The sequence below is a fragment of the Corylus avellana genome, chromosome ca8, assembly GCF_901000735.1.
Source record: "Corylus avellana chromosome ca8, CavTom2PMs-1.0".
Taxonomy (NCBI): Eukaryota; Viridiplantae; Streptophyta; class Magnoliopsida; order Fagales; family Betulaceae; genus Corylus; species Corylus avellana.
This window is the reverse complement of record NC_081548.1, coordinates 13,702,755-13,711,158: the sequence shown is the minus strand read 5'-3', so window position 1 is coordinate 13,711,158 and position 8,404 is coordinate 13,702,755. Positions and strand designations below refer to the sequence as shown.

Below are 8,404 nucleotides of genomic sequence, written 5' to 3'. Positions count from 1 at the left end.
CCTAGATAATTATTAAGTTTATTATTAATATGATAAAATTGCACATGAGATGATTTAGAATAATAGATATAATAATAATAATATTTGTGAGATAATAATATAATAGCAATATTATTTAACGATGATATATTTATGTAATACAAGTTTAAAGTGATAAAAGAGATTAACTAATAATAACGTTAGTGTGATAATAAGTCCTAGTGTGGTAAATAATTATATGTATGGGTAAATTGTAGTTGGAATAAATGGTAAGGGTGAAATATGAATTATAAGTAGTGGAGTGTAAATCTTGCAATTTTAAATAGTTGGGGGCTTTAAAAATAGAAAGAGAGTTTTTTTTAAAAAAAGAAAAATTACAAAAGGCAAGCTTTATGTTGTGGGTCCCACGTGCAGCCCACCCCCCAATCCTTTCTTTCTTTCCTTCCTTCTTTCTTTCTCCCTCACCCCCCATCTCATGCACACACAGCAGCCCCCCCCTTTTTCCCATTCTCCCTCACTCTTTCTCCTTCCACACACCCACACACACGGCCTTGATTGAGAGAGAGAGAAAGAGAGAGGTACTGCAGGCTGCGGGAAAGAAAGAGAAAGAAGAAGGAGAAGAAGAAAGAAGAAAAACAAAAGAAAAGGGAAGTGACGAATTTGAAGGGGGATTTTGGCCATGGAAGCTTGAATGGTAAATGCTAAAGCTTTTCTTTGTGATTTCATCTTACCCATTGATTATAGGAAACGAAAATGACATGAATTATTAGGGATTTCTTTAGGTCCAAAAACTAGGGTTCTTGAAAGGAATTTTGGGGATTTTGTTATATGGTTGAATTTTTAGTTTCTCTTTAAGGTTTTGTTCTACCCATTGTATATCAAGCTTGAAAGCATGTTTATTTGGGGAATAGGTCCAAACATCATGAGCATGTCCAAGCCACCTCCAACTTCGAAAGAGAGGAAAGTGCTACAAGAAATTATCTTCCTAAAGATGAGGTATTTCAATTTTGTTCAACTGCTCACATTGATGACTTAAAAAGGAAAATAGCAGAACTCAAGGCAGTTAGGTCGGCCTATATCAGAACTATAAATAAGTGGGGACTATCTCTATTTTGTGAATATTGTTATAATCCTACTCACCACCAAAGCGAATGTCCATTTATTTTACACTACATGGTTGATGAGAAGGAAATTGTGGATAACAAAGAAGACCACACAGAGCAAGTTGAGCATGCTCAAGTTACCACCACACTTGAGAGTGAGAAAATTGTTGATAACATTGAGGAGGAAGAAAAAGAAGAAGAAGTTGAACACCCTGAGCAAGTTGAGCACCATGAGAACAATGAACCACCAACAAATCATGATCTACCCAATGACATGGAAGTGAGTACTGAAGCTCCTGCCTACATCTCTGTCCCTCTTGAGACATATCAAGAGCCCAAAGCTTCATCGCCTGAATATCTCAAAAAGCCATCTTATGTCAAGATACACAAGGACTTGTGCACACAAGCACACAAATCTAGGAACCACTTTCGTAAGAAAATCCTTCGAAGCAAGCAATTCTACATAAGATGGCGAAATATCCTTACAAAGGGGTATGAAGTTTTGAAGAAGAAGGGGTGGAAGGGATTGGTTGGACATCTGCATGATAGGGGGAAGCACTGTAAAGTTTTCTCCTCCAATTTATTTTCTGCACTTCACTCCACAAATTCTTTCTTTCCTTTTTCATTACATGTTCTTTTTATTTTTGTTTTTGTTTCTAACAGCAATTAATCTTTTGATGTTTTTTTCTATGAAAATATTGCTGTTAGTTTTGATGATAGGTGTTTTGGTGTTTGAGTTTGGAGGATGCCCTACCCCTTTTTCACACCTTGATGTTTCCTTACTTCCGATAATGTATATCTATACTACACATTGAGGGCAATGTGTAATTCAAGTTTGGGGCTATGGTAAAACACTTTGTCTGTTTATTTTTGTTCTTAATTGTTTATTTTTATTTGTCATTTTGTGTTAAAAATTTTGAAAAAAAAATTTTTTTTTTTAAAAATGCTACGTTGTTGTCAAGTTTGAGTTAAACTGTAACTGTGATTTGCATTTCATTAGCTTGCTTAAAGGGTTGAACACATCATTATGTCATTATGAGTCTGAGTCCTTTGACTTATTTTTTGGTAAAAGATATTTTACTTGTTTTGAGATAGATTTTTATGAGCACATTAGCATGTTTTATGTGAGGTATGATGTTTGAGCTAAAGCTTGTCCTCTTTGAGATTTGTTGGATGACCTATTGATGAATAACCATTGGCTTGCAAGATATAAAAAAGAAATAAATAAATAAATAAGAAAGAGAAGGAAAAGGAAAAGAAAGATCATGTTGAGTTTTCCGCTGAGTAACCGGACCTCTTGTCTCATTAAGCATTGAGTGTTCGCGTCAAAAGGTGTGAAGTTCAGTGTTGATTTATGATATGGCTAATCTGACTTTGTAGCCTTTTTCACTTAAATTAATAAGCTCTTAGGGATATTTTACATCTAGTGCCCTAAAGCCACCTGGCTTGGGAGTCATTGGCTTAACACTTGTTACATGGGTCAATTACAAAGCTTAAGGGAGTTAGACAATACAAAGCCTATAAAAAAAAAAAAATTTTAAAAAAAAAAATGCATATCTTGCCTTTGTTGTTTCATTTGATAGAGATCTTTACAAATTTTATGGAACTTGTTTTGAGTTTAAACTGAAAGCTTCATCACTGTATGCTAATTACACTTTACACTTTTCAGAACATATGAGGTTGCAATTGTCCATTTATGAGTGAATTGATTTTGGATTTCCAATTGACTGTGATGAAGGTGTTTGTCTTTTTAAGTTTGCTCATGAATAAGAACCATGGTTTATGTGAAAATTCTTTCTTGTTAACAACATAGTGCACAATGTTTATGAGTATCATTCATGTTAAGCCCTCACGAGACTTCACTCGTCCACTAGGGATGCCTAGGAGTTGAAAAAGGCTTGTTACATATGCTAAATGCAATCATCTCTCCCACGAAAGAGGATTTATATTTCTTGCTTTCATTGTATTTTTCGTTTTGTTTTGCTAAGGGACTAGCAAAATGTAAGTTTTGGGGTGTTTAATAAGTGTCAAATATTTCATATTTAAACCTCTTTATTTATATTAGTTAATCCTTTAGTTGTGTCGTTATTTAAAGTTTTGTGTTAGTTTTATGTTTTTAGTAATTTGTAGGTCATTGAAGAAACACTACAGCTTTAAAGGAAAAAATGCAAAGTTTGAAAAAAAAAGCATACTTTGAGAAGACCTAGATGATGTGGTCATGGATCTTCTTCATCTGATCTTTGTATAGCTTGGCACAGTTGTAGGCATCATTCCTCAATTCTTCTAATTCATCTAGCTGTAACTTCCTTTGCTCACCAGCCTTGGTGAGGTTGAAATTTAGCTGCTTTATAGCCCAATAAGCCCGGTGCTCCAATTCCACAGGGAGGTGACAAGCCTTGCCATACACGAGTCGGTAGGGAGACATGCCAATTGGAGTCTTGAATGCAGTCCGGTATGCCCACAGAGCGTCATTGAGTCGAAGAGACCAGTCCTTCCTTGTCGGGTTCACCGTCTTTTCTAATATCCTCTTGATTTCTCTGTTGGATATCTCAACTTGCCCACTTGTCTGAGGATGGTAGGGAGTTGCAACTTTATGAGTAATACCATACTTCTTCATGAGTTGCTCAAAATATCGGTTGCAGAAATGCTTCCCCCCATCACTGATGATGGCACGTGGTGTCCCAAAACGTGCGAACACATTTTCCTTCAAAAATTGCAACACAACTCTGTGATCATTAGTCTTGCAGGCAATAGCCTCCACCCACTTGGAAACATAATCCACCGCCACAAGGATGAAAAGATACCCATAAGAATTAGGGAAGGGACCCATGAAATCAATGCCCCAAACATCAAACAGCTCCACAATAAGGATCGGGTTCAGCGGCATCATATTCCTTCTTCCAATGCTCCCCAACTTCTGGCATCTATCACAGGCTGAACAGTAGGCATGGGCATCACGAAAAATAGAGGGCCAATAGAATCCACTTTGAAGAATCTTCGCCGCGGTCTTTTTAGAACTGAAGTGGCCTCCACATGCATGATCATGGCAAAAAGATAGGACATTTTGCTGGTCATTTTCAGGAATGCATCTCCTTATAATCTGATCTGGGCAGTATTTGAACAGGTAAGGATCATCCCAAAAGAAGTACTTCACCCCAGCCAAGAATTTTGATTTGTCTTGCCTGGTCCAATGTGATGGCATCTGGGCAGTGACAAGGTAGTTCACTATGTCTGCGAACCATGGTGCAGAATTTTGAGAGATGTACATAAGTTGTTCATCAGGAAATGTCTCAGCAATCGGCACAGCATTTTCATTAAAGTCCACAACCAGCCTGGATAGATGATCAGCTACCACATTCTCGGAACCCTTCTTGTCCCGAATTTCAATATCAAACTCTTGTAGCAATAGAATCCACCGGATGAGACGAGATTTAGCATCTTTCTTTGACAATAGATATTTCAACGCAGCATGATCAGAGTAGACTAAGACTTTAGATCCTAGCAAGTAAGATCTAAACTTATCCAGAGCAAACACTACAGCTAACAACTCCTTTTCAGTAGTGGAGTAGTTAAGTTGTGCATCATTCAAAGTCTTGCTGGCATAGTATGTGACATGTGGAATCTTCTCTACTCGCTGACCCAAAACGGCTCCCACAACATAATCAGAGGCATCACACATTATCTCGAACGGAACCCCCCAATTAGGTGGCTGAATGATTGGTGTAGAAGTTAAGGTCTTTTTCAGAATCTCAAAGGCTGTCTGGCACTTGTCATTTAAGTCAAAAGGAACATCTTTTGCCAATAGATTACATAGAGGTCTTGCTATCTTGCTGAAGTCCTTGATGAATCTTCTGTAGAACCCAGCATGTCCCAGAAATGACCGAACCTCCTTAACTGTCCGCGGGGGCGGAAGGTTAGATATCAGATCAACCTTAACTCTATGAACCTCGATACCTTTGTGGGAAATTACATGCCCCTAAACAATTCCTTGTTTCACCATGAAGTGGCATTTTTCCCAATTCAGAACCAAATTCTTCTCCTTGCACCGTACCAGCACCAATTTGAGATGATGTAGACATTCCCCAAATGATGAACCAAAGACTGAGAAGTCATCCATGAAGATCTCCAGGTGACGTTCAACCATATCTGAAAAGATGCTGATCATGCATCACTGAAAAGTGGCGGGTGCATTGCACAATCCAAACGGCATACGGCGATAGACAAACGTACCGAACGGACAAGTGAAAGTAGTCTTCTCTTGATCTTCGGGGTCCAGTGGAATTTGGTTGTAGCCGAAGTAACCATCAAGGAAATAGTAGTACTCATGGCCTGCCAATCTCTCCAACATCTGATCGATGAAAGGTAGAGGAAAATGGTCTTTTCTTGTCACGGCATTTAACTTCCTGTAGTCAATGCACACTCTCCATCCTGACTGCACACGAGTGGGGACCAACTCATTTTCCTTGTTCTTGATAACTGTAATCCCTGCCTTCTTCGGCACCACATGAATGGGACTCAGCCATTTGCTGTCAGAGATTGGGTATATGATTCCCGCATCCAGAAGTTTAATTACCTCTGCTCGAACTACCTCTTGCATGGCCGGATTCAACCGTCTCTGTGGCTCGCGAGAAGTTTTAGCATTTTCTTCCAGATGAATCTTATGCATCCCTACTGTAGGGCTGATTCCTTTGATATCTTCTATTGACCACCCGATTGCTTCTTTATGCTCTCTCAAAACTTCTAACAGCTCATGTTCCTGATCACTATCCAAATCGGCAGCAATGATCACAGGCAGAGATTCTATAGGATCCAGATACTTGTACTTTAGGGTGTCTGGTAGAGGCTTCAACTCCCGCTTGACAGGCTCAATTGCTAATGAAGATGGATCAGGGGACGATGTCAAAGTAATTTCTGTAGTCTCCGTCTTTATCTCAGGCGTTGAGTCTAACAAGGCGTCAGCTTGTTCCAATAAAGTGTCCAGTGCCATGTCACTTCCCAGTACAATCAGGCATTCTCCCAAGGGGTCTTCAATATCTGGTTCATTGACAGTTTTCTCTACTATCTCCTCAATTAAGCATGTGCTTCTGACCTCCTCATACTCAAATGGCTGCTTGCTGATATCAAAGATGTTCAGTTCCACTGTCATGTTTCCAAATGATATCTTCATGACTCCAGTTCTACAGTTGATTAGGGCATTAGCCGTAGCTAAAAAAGGACGCCCTAATATGATTGGAACTTGAATTTCTGCATTTTTCGTCTCTGTATCTAAGACAATGAAGTCCACAGGGTAGTAGAACTTATCAACTTTGATTAGCACGTTTTCAATAATTCCCCTTGGAACCTTCACAGATCTGTCAGCCAACTGAAGTGTAATTGAAGTGGATTTCAACTCTCCCAATCCCAGCTGAACAAATACTGAATATGGCAGTAGATTTACACTGGCCCCCAAATCCAACAGAGCTTTCTCAACTCGATTGTCACCAATCTTGCAAGCAATGGTAGGGCATCCAGGGTCCTTATACTTTACAGGCATCTTGTATTGCAAGATAGAGCTGACCTGCTCAGTCAGGAAAGCTTTCTTGGGGACGTTCGTCTTTCTCTTGATGGTGACCAAATCCTTCAGAAATTTGGCATAAGAAGGCACTTGCTGGATGGCATCTAGGAATTGAATGTTTATCTGCACTTGCTTGAACACTTCCAAAATATCATCGAACTTCGAGCTCTTCTTTGGCGGTTTCAGTCTTTCTGGATACGGAGCCTTGGGTATATACTTTTTGGAAGGATCCTCAGTAATCGGAATGGCAATGTCTGGTCCTGTGTCTTCCGCAGGCTTGTCCAGGTTTTCCTTCTCTTCTGCAGCCTTAGTGGCCTCTTTAGGCATGACCACTTGATTATCCACCTGTTTGCCTGACCTCAGAGTGGTGATGGCTTGTACATGCTCCTGACCATGCATAGAGGCGGAGGAACTTCCAATCACAAATTGCCCTTTTGGGTTAGGCAAGGGTTGACTAGGGAACTTCCCTCTTTCTCTTTCCCCCACCTGATTTGCTATCTGGCCAACTTGCCCTTCTACCTTGATCATGGCCTGCTTAAGTTCTTGTATGTCTCTGCTATTAGCCATGTTGGAATTCCTCAGCTCCTGTATGGCTTGATTGGTGAAACCTTTTAGCTCTTGTACAGATTGGGAGTTGGAATTCTTGAGCTCTTGTATAGCTTGGGAGTTGGACTGGTCAACTTTTTCTATTAATGTTTTCATCATGTCTTCCAGTGATGACTGTGGTGCAGGCACTTAAGTGGTAGACTGATAAACAGGCAGTTGAGCTTGTTGAGATGACCTGAACTGGTTCTGAGCTTGAGTGGTATCTCTTTGGTTCAATGGCTGATTCTGCTTCCAAGAGAAATTGGGGTGATTCCGCCACCCTGGATTGTAAGTTTCGGAAAACAGCCCAGTGGTAGGTTTTTTGTACTCATTGAAGGCATTGACTTGCTCAGTTGGGTACTCTGTTGACAGAGTTGGGCAGTTTTGAGTGAAGTGCGTTTGACTACCACATAACCCGCATGCATCAACGTGGTAAGTATCTGCTGCATTCACTGGTTTGTTTAAGACTATAGTGTCAAACTGACGCCTGAGAACCTTGACCTCCTCCCTTAATTTAGCATCGTTCCTCACCTCATAGATGCTTCCTGTCTTGGGAGCGGGTTGTTGTTTGTCCCAACTATCTTGAAAATCCCATTGTTGCGCTCGTTCAGCCATTTCATCCAAAGTTTTATAAGCTTCATCCCCAGTAAGACTTAAGAATTCTCTACCATTCATCGTCTCAAGCGAGTTTCGCTCACTTGGTGTTAGTCCCCTGTAGAAAATTTGAACTAGCACCTCATTCTCAAACCCGTGGGGTGGGCATTTTATAGTAAGCTCTTTAAACTTCTCCCAGCTATCGGGGAATCTTTCCCCTTCTTTTTGTCTGAAATTGGTGATTTGTAGACGGAGGGCATTGATTTTGGAAATTGGGAAGAACTTGTGGTAAAACTTGCTTTGCAACATATCCCAAGAAGTGATAGATCCAGGTCTATTGTTGAGTAGCCAGGATTTCGCCCTATCATGTAGGGACAGAGGGAATAACCGAAGGCGCACCGCTTTTGCTGGGGCATTTTGTGTATTAACAATGTCGCAAATTTCCAAAAAAATCCTCACATGAACATATGGATCCTCATTCTCTAATCCTCTAAATGCAGGAAGGTGGCCTATTGTACTCGGCTTCAGCTCGAAGCGAGTAGCTGGCAACACTATACACGATGGTGTGTTGGTAATATTGGGTACGAAC

The 8,404-nt window shown here is 40.2% G+C and overlaps 1 non-coding gene across 1 annotated transcript; it reads left to right on the top strand.

The window, feature by feature from the left end:
- The first annotated feature begins 7,966 nt into the window (after positions 1 to 7,966).
- On the top strand, positions 7,967 to 8,073 carry LOC132191210 (small nucleolar RNA R71). Its single transcript, XR_009441238.1, has one exon. It is a non-coding gene; the product is annotated as a small nucleolar RNA R71 (small nucleolar RNA).
- Positions 8,074 to 8,404: the final 331 nt, after the last annotated feature.